Below are 14,015 nucleotides of genomic sequence, written 5' to 3'. Positions count from 1 at the left end.
AAATCTATTTAGATAGAAAATATAGAACTTGGATGTATTTACCAATATAAGCAATGATATTAATCATTGTTGCTCTCACCACTGAGAAAAACACTAGACATATTTGTACTAAATCCAAAAGGACTAGTCGAGTAATAGTTAGGGTTCATTGTAATCATTTATATAGTATAGAATAATTTAGTAAACACCATATGTAGAACTCAAAACACATCAGTACAACATACTCATAAAGCCTAATCCAATCTAATCCACATTTTCCATTTTTGTAGCATTTTAATATTATTTAATTAAAATGGATTAATATGACAACATAAATATAATAATATGGGAATTAATATGGAAGATAAAGAGTTAGTGAAATGTTTAATCTCACATTGAAAATGAGAGACACTCTTTTATTGTTTTTAAGTGTGGTGATTAATGGACTAATATGTACATGAGCATATATTGGGCTAGATACATTCAAAATAAATAACATATTCATTGGTCAGTAAGTGACATTTTTATTATGGAAAATGAAGAGCCATTCACTTAATTAATGGACTAGGGATGGCAATGGGGAGGGGTGGGGCCAAAGGATGGGGTCTTCGTCCCCGCCCCACCTAGCATGACGGGGGAAAACTTTTTCACCCCATCCCCACCCTTGGGGCCCAGCAAAGCCCTGCCCTAACCCGTAAAACTCCACTTTTTGTTAATTTGCCCTACAACTAGTGCAATTTATTTAATGAAACTTATTTCATTAATAAAAATATACGTGAAATTACAACTAAATTTATCCCATCAAATTAAATCAATTTTTAGAAAAGTAAAATGAATAATATATCCAAGTGTTTAACAAGACAATTATTAAAAAAAAAAAAAAAATCTCATAGTATAACACATAATAAAATAAAAGCAGAAAACCACATTGGGTAGAATAAAATAAGCTAATATTGATATGTTTATTTAAATAATAGGATTTTAAGGTATAAAAAATTTACAATTATAATCCTTAGCAACACAAGGCGGGGTGGAGTGGGTCTAAATAGTTTAAATCCATCTCCGCCCCGCCTCGTGGTACAGGGTTAAAATCTTGCCCCATCCTCGTCCTAACACCTTTGTGGGGCGGGAAAAATCCGCGCGGGGCGAAGTGGGGAGAGGCGAGCTTAGCGAGGTGGGGCAAAATTGCCATCTTTATAATGGACTAGTTGTTTGGCCTATTTAGTGGAGTTTTGAGCTTGAACACTTTGTACAGAGATTGTTCTAACCATACAACATTTGTTGGGCTGTTATATGCTGGGGAAGACAAGTTAGAGAAGGTCTGCACCGATTACAAAAATTAGCAATTCTCTAAATAGTGTTGTGTAATTTTTATCTCAAAAAAAAAAATATTCAGACATATTTATTCAATTTTTTTTTTTGTTATTTCCATTATTATTGTGTTTGTATTAACATCCCTCATATCATTGCTTCATTGTAAATTGTAATAAGCTTTGAGGTGAAATTACAAGTTTTCATAGTCTTTGTAAAAATTTACTGATGCCCATAGCTTTTTGTTATGTACGAATATCTTATTAGCCTTTATGAATCTCTCTTTTTTTCAAAAGTTCTAATCACATAATTTAGCGACTTTCAGTGCTATTGCCATCATGAAACTAATTTTCTTTTTTTCACGTACATTAAAAGGAAGTTGACTTAAATATATATTATGTTTTCTAGTTTCCAAAAAAATTAAAAATTAAAAAGGCTGGATTAGCATATAGAGAGAGTGTCATAAGCAGCAATTTGGAGGTAATATAATGTTATTCTGTAAAGAAATTTATGTCTATATTGTTAAGGGTAAAGTAGGGTTCCAATTAAATTATTGGCCAGATGTTAATGTAGATTAAGAGTCCGTTAATAGATAGTCAACGAAAGGAAGTAAGTTTAAGTTATCAAATATATTTAAGGAGTAAACTTTTAGAATTTGAAATTAGGAGAACCAAAATGTAGGTTATAATAAACCTTGGGGAAGTTCTTGTAATTTTCTCTAAAATTTAATATGGTTCAGAAAGCAAATAAGGTCAAAGAAAATCAACGATATAAATTACAACAAAACTCAAACTCTTTTATCACACGTCAAACAAATCTTTGTCTCCTTACTTCCACATGCATCAAAAGTGTCACCAAATCTTTAATAGAAATGATCATATCTCTGTATTACTTTACCTGTCAATGTGGATTACCATTATTATAGGAATCATTGCAAATTATTCTTCTAATAAAGGGATTTCAAAATCAACGAGGATACCTAAACCTTTGTAGGCTGGACTTAACAATTCTCCATCTTCAGCCTATGAGATATTTTCACTAATACTCCTTTGGGTACTCCCTTTGTACCATTTTATGGGCAAGGTACCACGTCCTCAAAAAGATACATGATCAATTGAGTTCTAAGTAATACTTGAACTTTCTCAATAGAACTTGACTCACAACTTTATCAGTCACATTTTCCACAATCACACTCTATTTTATCACAATTATCTTTCCTCTACTGCCTTTTAACTAAATGCTCTTCTTTTTCCTTGAAAAAATAAATTTTAGGAAGTGTTTGGTTGGCTAATTTGAGTTAAAATTATAGTAAGACCAACATGTCTTTTAAAATGGGCCAGAATTAGAACGTGTTCTCCACGTGAGGAGATTAACATCATGTGGTTACTTGCCTAAAACCATTTAAGGAGTTTACGAGAGATTGACTTCTAAAGTGTCACTTGAATATGATTTAGGTGGTAAATTCAGTGAATCCTACATTGGAAAGAAATAATAAATTTTATCTTGAGAGATAGACTTCCAAGAGTCTCAAATTAAGCACCGTTTGTGAGGACAATATTTTTTAATTCTAAAAATGTATGTCTATTCATGTGCCACTATTATCAATAGTGACCCTCTCATTTATTAGATTTTATATATATATATATATATTTTCATTCGCATTTGTAGTCAAAGAGAGAGAGAGAGTTTTGTTCACTATAGCATTTAGATTGCTGTTCTTCTTCTATTTTTTGTGACCATTTTATACTAGGAAACAAATGTCCAAGAGTCTCAAAGAATGTGAGAGACGAAATTTGTCTTATGGGGATTGTGCCAAACACGTCTTGATTAGAATTTACATCATTCATTCTTTACACATTCAATATGTGAATAACTCATTTTATTTTATAGATTTCTATTTTTTGTATTGTGTACAAATTCTGTTATTATTCTTGATTATAGTAAGAGTTTGTGTTCTCTCTAATTAGATCTATTTGTATTCTTATTTACATAATCATAAAAATAAATTAATTTCTGCAATATTTTCTAACAAATCCTCAATGCACTCTATCATGTGGTCCATTTTAATTGTGTAACCTACAAGGTCATTAGTATATTTTAAACTTTTATTCTCTCTTCATAACCACCGAAGTGCAATAATCCGATTAGCCTAAAGAAGGCTGATTTCTTCTAAGTTTAGGTACATATCTCATATTACAGTTTACCAAACAACTTAACTTTTACCTTACCAAACACACAATTAACTGTATGGCACCATATATACATAGGATAAAGGAAACACATCGGTACATTTTCTACACTAGTTTCGGCTTCGCTTTTTGAAGGAGTTCAACTTTCATTTAAGAACAGGGTCATCTATTAAAAGAGTCTCAAAAGATTCTAAGTAAGAAGCAAAAAATCACAGACAAGCAAGAATTGCTGCAAGAACTTGTAACTAATTAAGGATCAGCTCAGAAAGAGAATGGGCTCAAGGCAAAAGATGCACAACTTTGACGCTCTCCACATAGCGACAGATGCTTATAAGGATTTTGAGCCTAAAGACTTCAGGCCTAGAGTTTGTAAAATAATCCAAAAATGGATATTGGTAAACCTCAACAGGTTTTTTTTTCCTCCTCTAAACAACAATTAATTGTCGACCCCAATAGCTGAAAATGATTCATCAAAACAAGATGTGCTAGAAACCAGAAGCATTGGAACATTATTAAACCACCAGAATTTTCATTAGGAGCCTTTTGGTCTAGAGGTTTACAATATTTCAACTCATACTACAAAACTTAGACTCCTCCAATATGCAATACCTAAAATTTGATTTTCTTTTTCCTTTTCAATTAGTGGTAGAGTCAAAATTTGAGTTTAGGGGTGCACAATATATAATTTACATATATTTGTCTTCATAGACCTATGCACATACATAGTTTTATACACATTATGGTTGAACACAAAACACACTCGTTGTATACATAATGTTTAAGACGAATTTGTAAATAAAATACCACTTATGAAATACTAAATGATAATTTAATGTTATATTACCCATAAAAGATAGTATATCGATTATATTTTGTCTATTTGTTAAGATTTTTTTAATCTGAATAAGTTGTGTTGTAATTTTTTCATAGTCAAAATTCCACTTTTAATTCTCATATAATTATTATAGAAATTAAACAAACCTCAATTACAACTAATATAAGTTTTTGTTAAACTCATAAAATAATTAAACTATAACAATTTTAAATTATATAGTAACTATTTTGCGTTCTAAAATTTTAGAGTTTAACTTGAAAAAAAAATACCAATTTATGATTTTATTATGTAAGTATTTCCAATTTTTATTACTTTTTACACAATTTTATAAAAAGTAGTAACTTACTACAAATAATTTAGAGTCTTAAAACTTTTGGATGGTAAATTTATTTTTTGTACTCTTTTTTCCTCTTAAATGAAAACCCTTTTTTTTTTTTTTTTTTTTTTTTGTATGGTAAATTTATTTTTTGTACTCTTTTTTCCTCTTAAATGAAAACCTTTTTTTTTTTTTTTCATTTTATAACTTTTGAACTCTAAAAAGTTTGTGTAAGTGTTGTTCACATCCTGTCAATGTCTAGGGCCTTAAAAGATCTAATATGAGACCCACCCTTTTTTTATCTTTTTAAATTTAAGAAGAAAAGAAAAGGAAAATTACACAAAAGGGTTAGACGCCTATAGACGCCTATAGAATCACACCTTCAACACTAGGAGGGAAGAGACCAGGACCAAAACTGCCAAAATAAAAATGATTACGAAACTATTTGGCTAGTTCATAAGCCGCTAAATTCACCCAAGGATAAACCAGCTAAAAGATACAAATATGATTTAGAACTTAGGTTTGCACAAGAGAAAAGTATAGCAAGGGAAAATCCCAAATCTCTTCCCATAATACAAGTTTTAAGCTCAGATCTCATATTACATGTATTGTGAGACAACAGTTTCAATTAATGACGAATTGACAATGAAACAACAATATCACCTAGCTAATGAAAAACCAAATAGAACTACCATAGTTCGCACTGTACATCACTGCTTTTCATGATTCACAATGTAAGTTAATATTTTTCAATTTATATATTTCTCTTTTACTAAAATGAAAAATACATAGGAGGAGAGGGTGACAATTCTTATGCGCCCAAAGCAATATTTTTCAATTTATCTACCATAGAGTTTAATAAAATATAAAATGGGGAATTACAATAAAATAAAATTTAAAAAAACAAATAATTAGTCTAATGTAACCGATTCTTCCATTTCCTTGGATTACTGGTCATCTATTGGGCGTTTCGGGTTAATTTAATACTTATTTTAGCAACAAATCCAATAAACTAAGTATAGTCCTCTGCCTTTTAAAATCAGTCGTTAGAATCTTGAACTTCTCCCTCTCTAAGAGAAAACCTCTTACAATTTTAATGTCTCCTTACCAACTAATGGTGTGGAAACTATAGTATAGTATCTATCATACAAACGAGGCTTGATTCTCCTTCTCAATCTAGACCACCACACTTAGTCAATCTATTAAAAGTTGTTAAAAATATTGCACACAATAATTTACTCTCGTGATTTTGTCAACAAACAGCAAACAAAACAAAACCTATTTAATGCATAAATAATTATGAACAATTAAACATACTCACATAGTGGATGAATGCAAATATGATCAAAGCTATTGTTTGACACAATCTCTTTAATACAAATTTCGCCTCTTACACAATTTCATCAGTGGTCCTTTGAGACTCATAGACATCTGTCTCTCCGTATGCAATGTTACCAACACAAAGAAGAAGCACTACAATCTCCGCGTACATCGAATAAAAAAATGTCTTCCTCTCTTTGAATGTGACTCTATGCATGAATGCCAAAATGTTATTGAAATGAAATGAGGAACTCTTATTTACAGACACTTGCATCAGTTCTAAAAAGGTGCAATAGCAAATAGACATATTATTTCATTACATTCCATACAGACAAAATAAACATACAACAATTAAATTAAAAAAAGAAGAAGAAGTTAATACTAGATGGACCTAGCTCAACCTACACCCACTCACACCACTCATTGTCCTACACTTTTCTATGTGAGACTCAAAAGATTTTCATCACTTTAAAACATATTCTAGTTGGCACTTGCAGAATCAATTTCTTATTCACTCCTTAATGCTTTTGGGTAAGTGATCACATGATGTTAATCTCCTCACAAAAGAGAACATGTCTCAACTCAAATTCACTTCAAAATGCAAGATTCCAAATTATTTTGGCTTAAAATTAACAACCCAAAAACTTGCAAAAATCATTTTTCCAACAAAAGTATTCAAATAATTCCTAATATCAGTACCTTACACCAATTGCAGTTGATACAACTCTTTCGTTAAATATAACTAATATGTCTACAACTTTGACACATACATCTTCTCGAACTTTTCACAACTACTAAGGTGAAATCCCGTTTCATACACTATAAGTTATATCAGAAGAAAGACCCAAATGGATCGTGACTGCATATTGTCTTCATCATCTTAAGTTCTTTAGAGTCAACATCAAACATAGATGGCCATTTTTTCCCCCGAATTTCCATATAATGCATTGAGTGATCCTTGTTGCACTAGGATATTTTTGACAATGTTTGTCAAAGACTAGACAACTAATCATTCATAGACAACGACAACCAAAATGCACTCTCAATATTATAAAATCTACAGCTCTCACAAACCTTACAAATATTATCAAATTTCTAATATACCCAAAAATGCTCTCACTTATGTATGCAATAGACAAAACTGTTTTTAACTCACATACAAAACAAAGACTACACCGCCACTCTATTTATAGTAACTTACAAGTTTATTTTCTTGTTATCATGGGATTACTACTCTTCATAATAATTATTGCATCTCTGTAGTATTTTTCTAATGAATATAAGATTCTAAATCAAGTAGTAAATCTCCAAATTTATTTCTTCGTGAGCTAGGTTTAAAACGAGAGGATCATTTTGATTCAACGGGGAGTGCCTTAATTCATCTTAATGAGCAACAAAATCATGTAATTCAACTCAATTCAGTGCAAGCTTTTCCAGGAAAGTACTAAGCGATAATAGCCAATATATATGTACATTTGACCAAATGACCTTGCCAGTATCTCATCTTATGAATGATATAGAAAGACCATTATGTTTCAATCAAATTCAAATGTTAATGTGATGGTTACACAGTATTATTTGGGTCCTCTTCAGATCCTGACCCAATCAATAGATGACCCTATATAGTTGAACCATATAACAAGATTTCCTAAGACAGTTGGGCCCAGTAAAGATGTCCTACCCAATATTCTACTTCTACCCTGATCTTTTGGACGGTACAAAAATGATTTTTTTCAGCTTTCTACTTATTTGAAGATAACTAAATTTTCAGTTGGGGGCCCATGTACGAGAAAAATGTATTGAGAAGAATGGGCCGTTTAAGTAGTGGATTCCTTCGTTGTTTGGAATGTGTGCAAGTGCCCACCTGCAAAGTCTGACCCCCAGCTTTCAAGTGAAAGAGTGAAAGCAATTGGAACAAATTTATTTCAATTTGTTTATAGATACCGTAGATTTCATTCTTTGGTGTCCGCTTCATGATCACTGCTCTTTATTTAGTTTTATAGGTAGAGTTTAAATTTCAGATCTTTTATTCGACGGCAAGACTCTCTGCGAGCTAACTTGAACTCCCACGTATTTTGTTTTTAAAAAAATTGTTTAGATTGAAAGGAATGGGTTTTACTGTTACTCCTATTAGTAATTTTAAAAGCAATGCAGAATTCAGTTGTGTCAAAATTGGAAAGGGCTACAGCAAGTGCAGCTGGGAAGGTAGATACAATTATTTCATTTTTTTTTTTTTAAAATATTTAACTTTATATACGGATCATTGTAGGCCTGTGCATTTAATGCTTTTTAGGTCAAATTTGGTTCCTGTTATAGTTAGGTATCAATTAGGAGTTATTTTAGATTATATTTTCTTGTTTGTCAAGTTTTAAGGGGCCTTTAAATAGGTTCATAAGTCTGTAAACGTTTTTCATAGTTTATTACCAATAAAAATTCAGTATTGTGTCTATTGTATTCTCTGGTGAATTCCAGACCTATCACCTTGTGGATTCAAGGAACCCCTCGTGGATTCAAGGTTTACTACCCAAGAACTAACAGTTTAGTTTCTGTTCCATCAAGAAAGTATCGTGTGTGCTTTCTTCAGGCTTCCGCGACATCAGTTGGTATCAGAGCCTTGACTTACCCTGATCTGATGGCTAACCGGCGAGACGGTGACCACCATAACAATGATGGTAGTGACGACGTCAACAACCCAGTCCTCACTAGGGCTGAGTTCATTAATTTTCGTGATAAGAATCACCAATTTTGTGAAACGAGTCAGAAGATTATAGGCGAAATCCAGCAAAAGATTGCTACTCTTCTTGCTAGGAAATCATCTTGCAACAACAATGTTCGATATATTCAAAAACGCACTCCTAACTACAAGAAAATTCCATTCTTTGGCGGAGATATGTGTAAGATGGATTTTAATGGATTTTATTGACTGGCTTCTTGATTTGGAAGTGTATTTTAATTTTTGGAAGATTTGTGATGAAGAAAAGGTGCGGCTTGTATCTAATAAATTAGACAATGAAGCAGAAGAATGGTGGGAAGATATTCAAATTGATAGAGCTCTTGGCAAAGAATGAAAAGAGTATTAATTGATTTATGGCTTCCTAATGACTATTATGATATACTAGATTAAACAAGTGTTGATTATAAATCTGTATATTCATATGAAAATCAATATGTTCACAACATAAAAGGTCAAAACCAAAATTATCACAGCCAAGTCCATGTATCAAGTAAAGGAAAGAGTTTGAGGGTTGAGAAGAAGCAGCCTATTTCTAAAGAAACTTTTGAAGTGGTTAAAAAAGGTCAAGACTTGCAACAAGTTGTTGAATTGAAACTTGAAAAGAAGATTGAGTTGATTGTGGAAGATCATAAAAATCAAGAGATAGTAATTATTGAGAATATTGTGGAAAATCCACTTGAGGTCAAAGGTGAGGACGAGTCCATCACCCACAACCCCCAGGTTCCGGTTGATTTATTGAAGACGACTACACAATATGTTGATTTTCTTGGAGTAAAAAATTTTAATTTCATTATCAACCCATTTTTTATTGATGTTGCAAATAAATTGAAAGTAGACGAGAAGAAATTTTATGCTACATTTTATGAAGAATTCAAGTTTCAGAGCCTAATCAAGTTATTAAAGCATTCAAAGTATTTGTTTATTTAGAGCGGAAGATTTTAGATTTCAAAGATGAACTCGATGACGATTTTGTTTCAAGTGAAGAGGTTTGATGTAGAACACAATTTACTATTTAATTATTGTAATTTATTATTTTTATGTAAAAAAACGTTATTTTAGGTTTAGGTGATTTATTTCCTTGTTTTTAGGTGTATTTAATGCTTTTTAGGTCAAATTTGGTTCTTGTTATAGTTAGGTATCAATTAGGAGTTATTTTAGATTATATTTTCTTGTTTGTCAAGTTTTAAAGAGCCCTTAAATAGGTTCATAAGTCTGTAAACGTTTTTCATAGTTTATTACCAATAAAAATTCAGTCTTGTGTCTATTGTGTTCTCTGGTGGATTCTAGACCTATCACCTTGTGGATTCAAGGAACCCCTCGTGGATTCAAGATTTACTACCCAGGAACTAACAGTTTAGTTTCTGTTCCATCAAGAGAGCATCGTGTGTACTTTCTTCAGGCTTCCGCGACATCAGTAACCCAGGTATACACTACCCTGAAAAAATAAGGTTCTTGCCTTGTTCATGAGAAGGAAGGGGGGTGGGGGGATGAAGGATCTTGCCTCCAAACCAGCTTCTAATATGTTCCAATGAACTATACCTCAATTGGCACTTCCTCCCCCCATAATAATGGTATTGAGGTGAGGTTTTGAGTTCAAGACCCAATGCTTGCATCTACAACTTAGCAATAATAATAATAATAATAAAACCCTTATAGTTTGCAATATCTTTACAGAAGAGTTCTATGACCACATGAATTTGCTTATCATTTACAAATATCTTCAAAAAGGAGTCCTATGGCCGTGTCCTTGTTCATAAAAATAAGGAAGGGGGAAGGAGCTTGCCTCTAGATTATAGCTTATGATCTGCAATATCTTTACAGAAGAGTATTATGACCACATGAATTGCTTATTATTTACAATATCTTCGAAAAGGAGTTGTATGACCATGTAAATTGAAAATTGTTAGCTATTTGTGTTAGACAAGAGGATAAACTCAACTGATACTTCAGCCCTATCTAATCATTGTTGACTGGAAAAGAATATTCTCAAATTGCTTAGATGAAGGCAAGGGATTCCAAAAAGGTTTCTACTTTCCTCTACGGTGCCTTTTTTTTTTTTGGAGGGATGGAGTGCCAGTTATTGATCTCCTCCAACAGATAAAAGAAAATTGTTTTCTATAGATTTATGGTTTACAAATCTTTGAATATAGAAACACCAAGCCTGAAAATGACATCGTCATATTGATGTTTGGAGATTAATGCCTCATTGCTTGATTTGGTGCATTTGGCGTGAATGTATCAATTTCATTCTACAACAAATAATTAGGCATCCTTCATTGTCAAATAGCCATGAGGACTTATGAAAAAAGAGAGGCACTCAAGCATCCACATTGATAGATAGTGATCGTTTCAGACAAAATAGGCCAGCCCATTGGTATAGTAGATAATGATATTAAGCAACCATTATTTTCCTAAAGGTTTTGAATCATTACAACTGTTGGTCAAATTGTAATCATTTGTAGTGGTTACCATACATAGTCTTGTTCGTGTATCAGTTTGGAAATGACACAAACAAGTTAGAGAAAGGCCATCTAGTTTGGTAGAAGGGGGTGCAAGGACTAGCATTAATAATGAGTCCACAATCCACATACATAAGTACATAACCTCTTTAAAAAAACACAGAAAAAGGCCAACAACAATTAATAAGCATTGACCATAATATATTTACCTGGAATTCGCACTATTTTCTCTCTAAGCACCCATGTTACGAAAACATTTTTGTCCTCTCAATGCAACTTTTGCTTAAATTGATCTTTTAACAAGCTGAAAAGGGAAAAGAAAGAAAGAAAAAAGAATTGATGTTATCATGATAATCAATTATGTATCAGTACACACTTATATGACGAGCCAGAACAAAACCCAGGGAGAGAGAGAGAGAGAGAGAGAGCATTTGAGTCCAAAAAAAGAGATTTGTACTAACCTTAGAATTATGCAACCTTTTCCTTTGTTAGAGATATTTGCTTTGTTTGCTCTCTCTCTCTCTCTCTCTCATGTGCTTTCCTCCCAACTTTTTGTTGCAATGAAAGTGTGCCTTTAACCACAGACAGGAGGTAACCCTCGCCATCCCAATAACAAGGCCATGCACTGTAGAATGCTAAAGTGGTATAGTGGCCATTTATAAAGATATGAAAGACTGATTCAGCAAAATACCTACATGAAAAATTGTGGGTATAAAAGTTTTATATAAAGGTATCTTTTATATACTGACAAGAGAAAAGAGACCTGATAATTCGCACATTATTTTTCATATTAGAAAGCAGAACAATATTGTAGCTTATGCTTTTAACTAAATGAGTTAGGTTGTCATTTTTTGTTTTAACCTAATGGAGTCTGTTCTTCTAAATGTTTTATTCTCAATTGTTTTGGATCTATTCCTTAATTTTAATAAAAATCGCCTGAATTGGTTTCTCAAAAAAAAAAATACAAAAAATATATATTTATAAATTAATATGTTTACTTTTAAAAACACAATTAATTAATAATTAATATAATAGTTTATCATGCTATCATGAAGCACCAACAGTATTTTTATATTCCATTATCATAAATTTATTTAACAAATCAATAACTATAAATTTTCTAAATTAAGACGGTAATTTTAGAAATTGATATCTTTTATGTAAGAAAAAAGTATTATTCTAAAAAAATGAATTAAATAATATTCCTTTAAAATTTTGATTTTTTTAAATAGGCTCTAATTATTAGTTTTAATATTGTAAAAGAAAATGAGAATATATTTTTATTATTTTTCTGGTAAAATGAAAATAAAATATCTTTGTTGGTTAAAAAATGCCCATTTTTCTCTTTTTTTTTTTTTTCTTTCCCATTATAAAACTTGATTTTTAATAAATAAATTCTATCATCCTTTAAAAAAAAAAAAAAAAGAGTACATTAAAAAAAATGACATCAAACAAAAGAACACATAAAAACATGAGTCTCTCTCCCTGTTTCTCAAGGAAAAAAAAAAGTCTCTCCCCCAAAAACAAAAAAAAAAAGTAAAAAGAGGGCAGCAGTAATCATTTATAGCAAGCCCAGTTCCCACATCCCTTCTGCAAAAAGAAGTCAACAGAGGACGAGATTAACGGAAACTGAAAGAGACAAATCTAGAAAAGGAAGACACGGCAATAAAGAAGTTGAAGACTTGGAAGTTCTTGGATGTACAGCACTATACTAGGGTTTGTACTGAAAACCATTACAGTGGCATTGTCAGAATGTGTGAGAGAGAGAGAGAGGCTTCTAGGTAGGGGAGGCTCTACATTGATTAAGAAATGGTAGTTACCTTGGTACGTGTATATGACTCAGTTTGCGTGATCTACTATTAGCAATATATCATTATACCTACTTTGGATTTTATTAATGTGTGTCTTTAGGACACACATTAATTTTTATTTTTGAAAAAAGAATTTTGAGAATTGAAAAAGTAATGACAGATTTTTCAATTCTCGAAAAAATTTTACAACAATAAAAATCTTAATGTGTGCCCTAAGGGCACACATTAACCGGACTCTACAAACGTCTTTTCCTTGCCTCCTTGGCCTCTCTGTGTGTGATGGAGCAAGTGATTAATGTAACTAAGCTTGAGCCATGAACTGCCTAGCTTCCCAAAAATCAACTTAAATGTTTATCTTAAACTCTTAAACTTATATGTGGTATTTTCATTCATTTTCTGTAGAAGTTGAGGATCGTGCAATGGGTAGGTGGGTTTTCTTATTAAGGGAAGATAAGCTAGTCTGTATAACCCACTGCCCCAAACTCAAAGAGGAAGGCATGCGGGCGAAGAAGAAAAAGGAATCAACTAAGCACTGTGCTTTAAGTAAAAAAAGAAAATTACAGTACATTTTTACTTGCATACATTTGATTTCTTAAAGTTTGAATTAATATTAGGTTATGTCCAAATCAATACTGTTAGGTTCTAAGAATTTAGGATCTAAATGTATTAGAACTTTAATGTGTAATGTTGACAAACAATGATCAAAACGTTTAGTTTAGAATTATGCTGCTTAAAGTCTGTTTATGTGTAAAGTTAGAATCGAGTGTACTGCAAGATTTACTGTGTAAATCTGCAAGGCTCGATCGATCGAAATTTAGACTCGATCGATCAAAGCTCGTGCAGATTATTTTTTTGCAGAATTTCCAACTTAACTCAAGCCCGTATAACGTGTAGAGCTTTATGTTTTGCCTTAAGTATAAAAGGAAAAACCCTAACCACGTTTTGTTGTTGTTATATATGCTGTGTGTATGAATCTCTTGTGAGATCTAGAGGTGTTTGTCTTCATACATATTTAGGGTTTCCAATCTCAAGATTGATGTCGAAAGCTTGGTGATCGCTTT

The 14,015-nt window shown here is 31.8% G+C and overlaps 1 long non-coding RNA gene across 1 annotated transcript; it reads right to left on the bottom strand.

Moving 5' to 3' along the window:
* Positions 1-11,219: 11,219 nt before the first annotated feature.
* On the bottom strand, positions 11,220-11,782 carry LOC136064534 (uncharacterized). The gene is made up of 2 exons (XR_010626159.1): positions 11,605-11,782; positions 11,220-11,447 (listed from the first exon to the last, which is right to left on the bottom strand). It is a non-coding gene; the product is annotated as an uncharacterized LOC136064534 (long non-coding RNA).
* Positions 11,783-14,015: the final 2,233 nt, after the last annotated feature.

Source organism: Quercus suber, unplaced genomic scaffold (genome assembly GCF_002906115.3).
Source record: "Quercus suber isolate HL8 unplaced genomic scaffold, Cork oak 2.0 scaffold_703, whole genome shotgun sequence".
Taxonomy (NCBI): domain Eukaryota; kingdom Viridiplantae; phylum Streptophyta; class Magnoliopsida; order Fagales; family Fagaceae; genus Quercus; species Quercus suber.
Note: the sequence above shows the minus strand (reverse complement) of the source record. Positions and strands in the feature narration are given on the sequence as shown.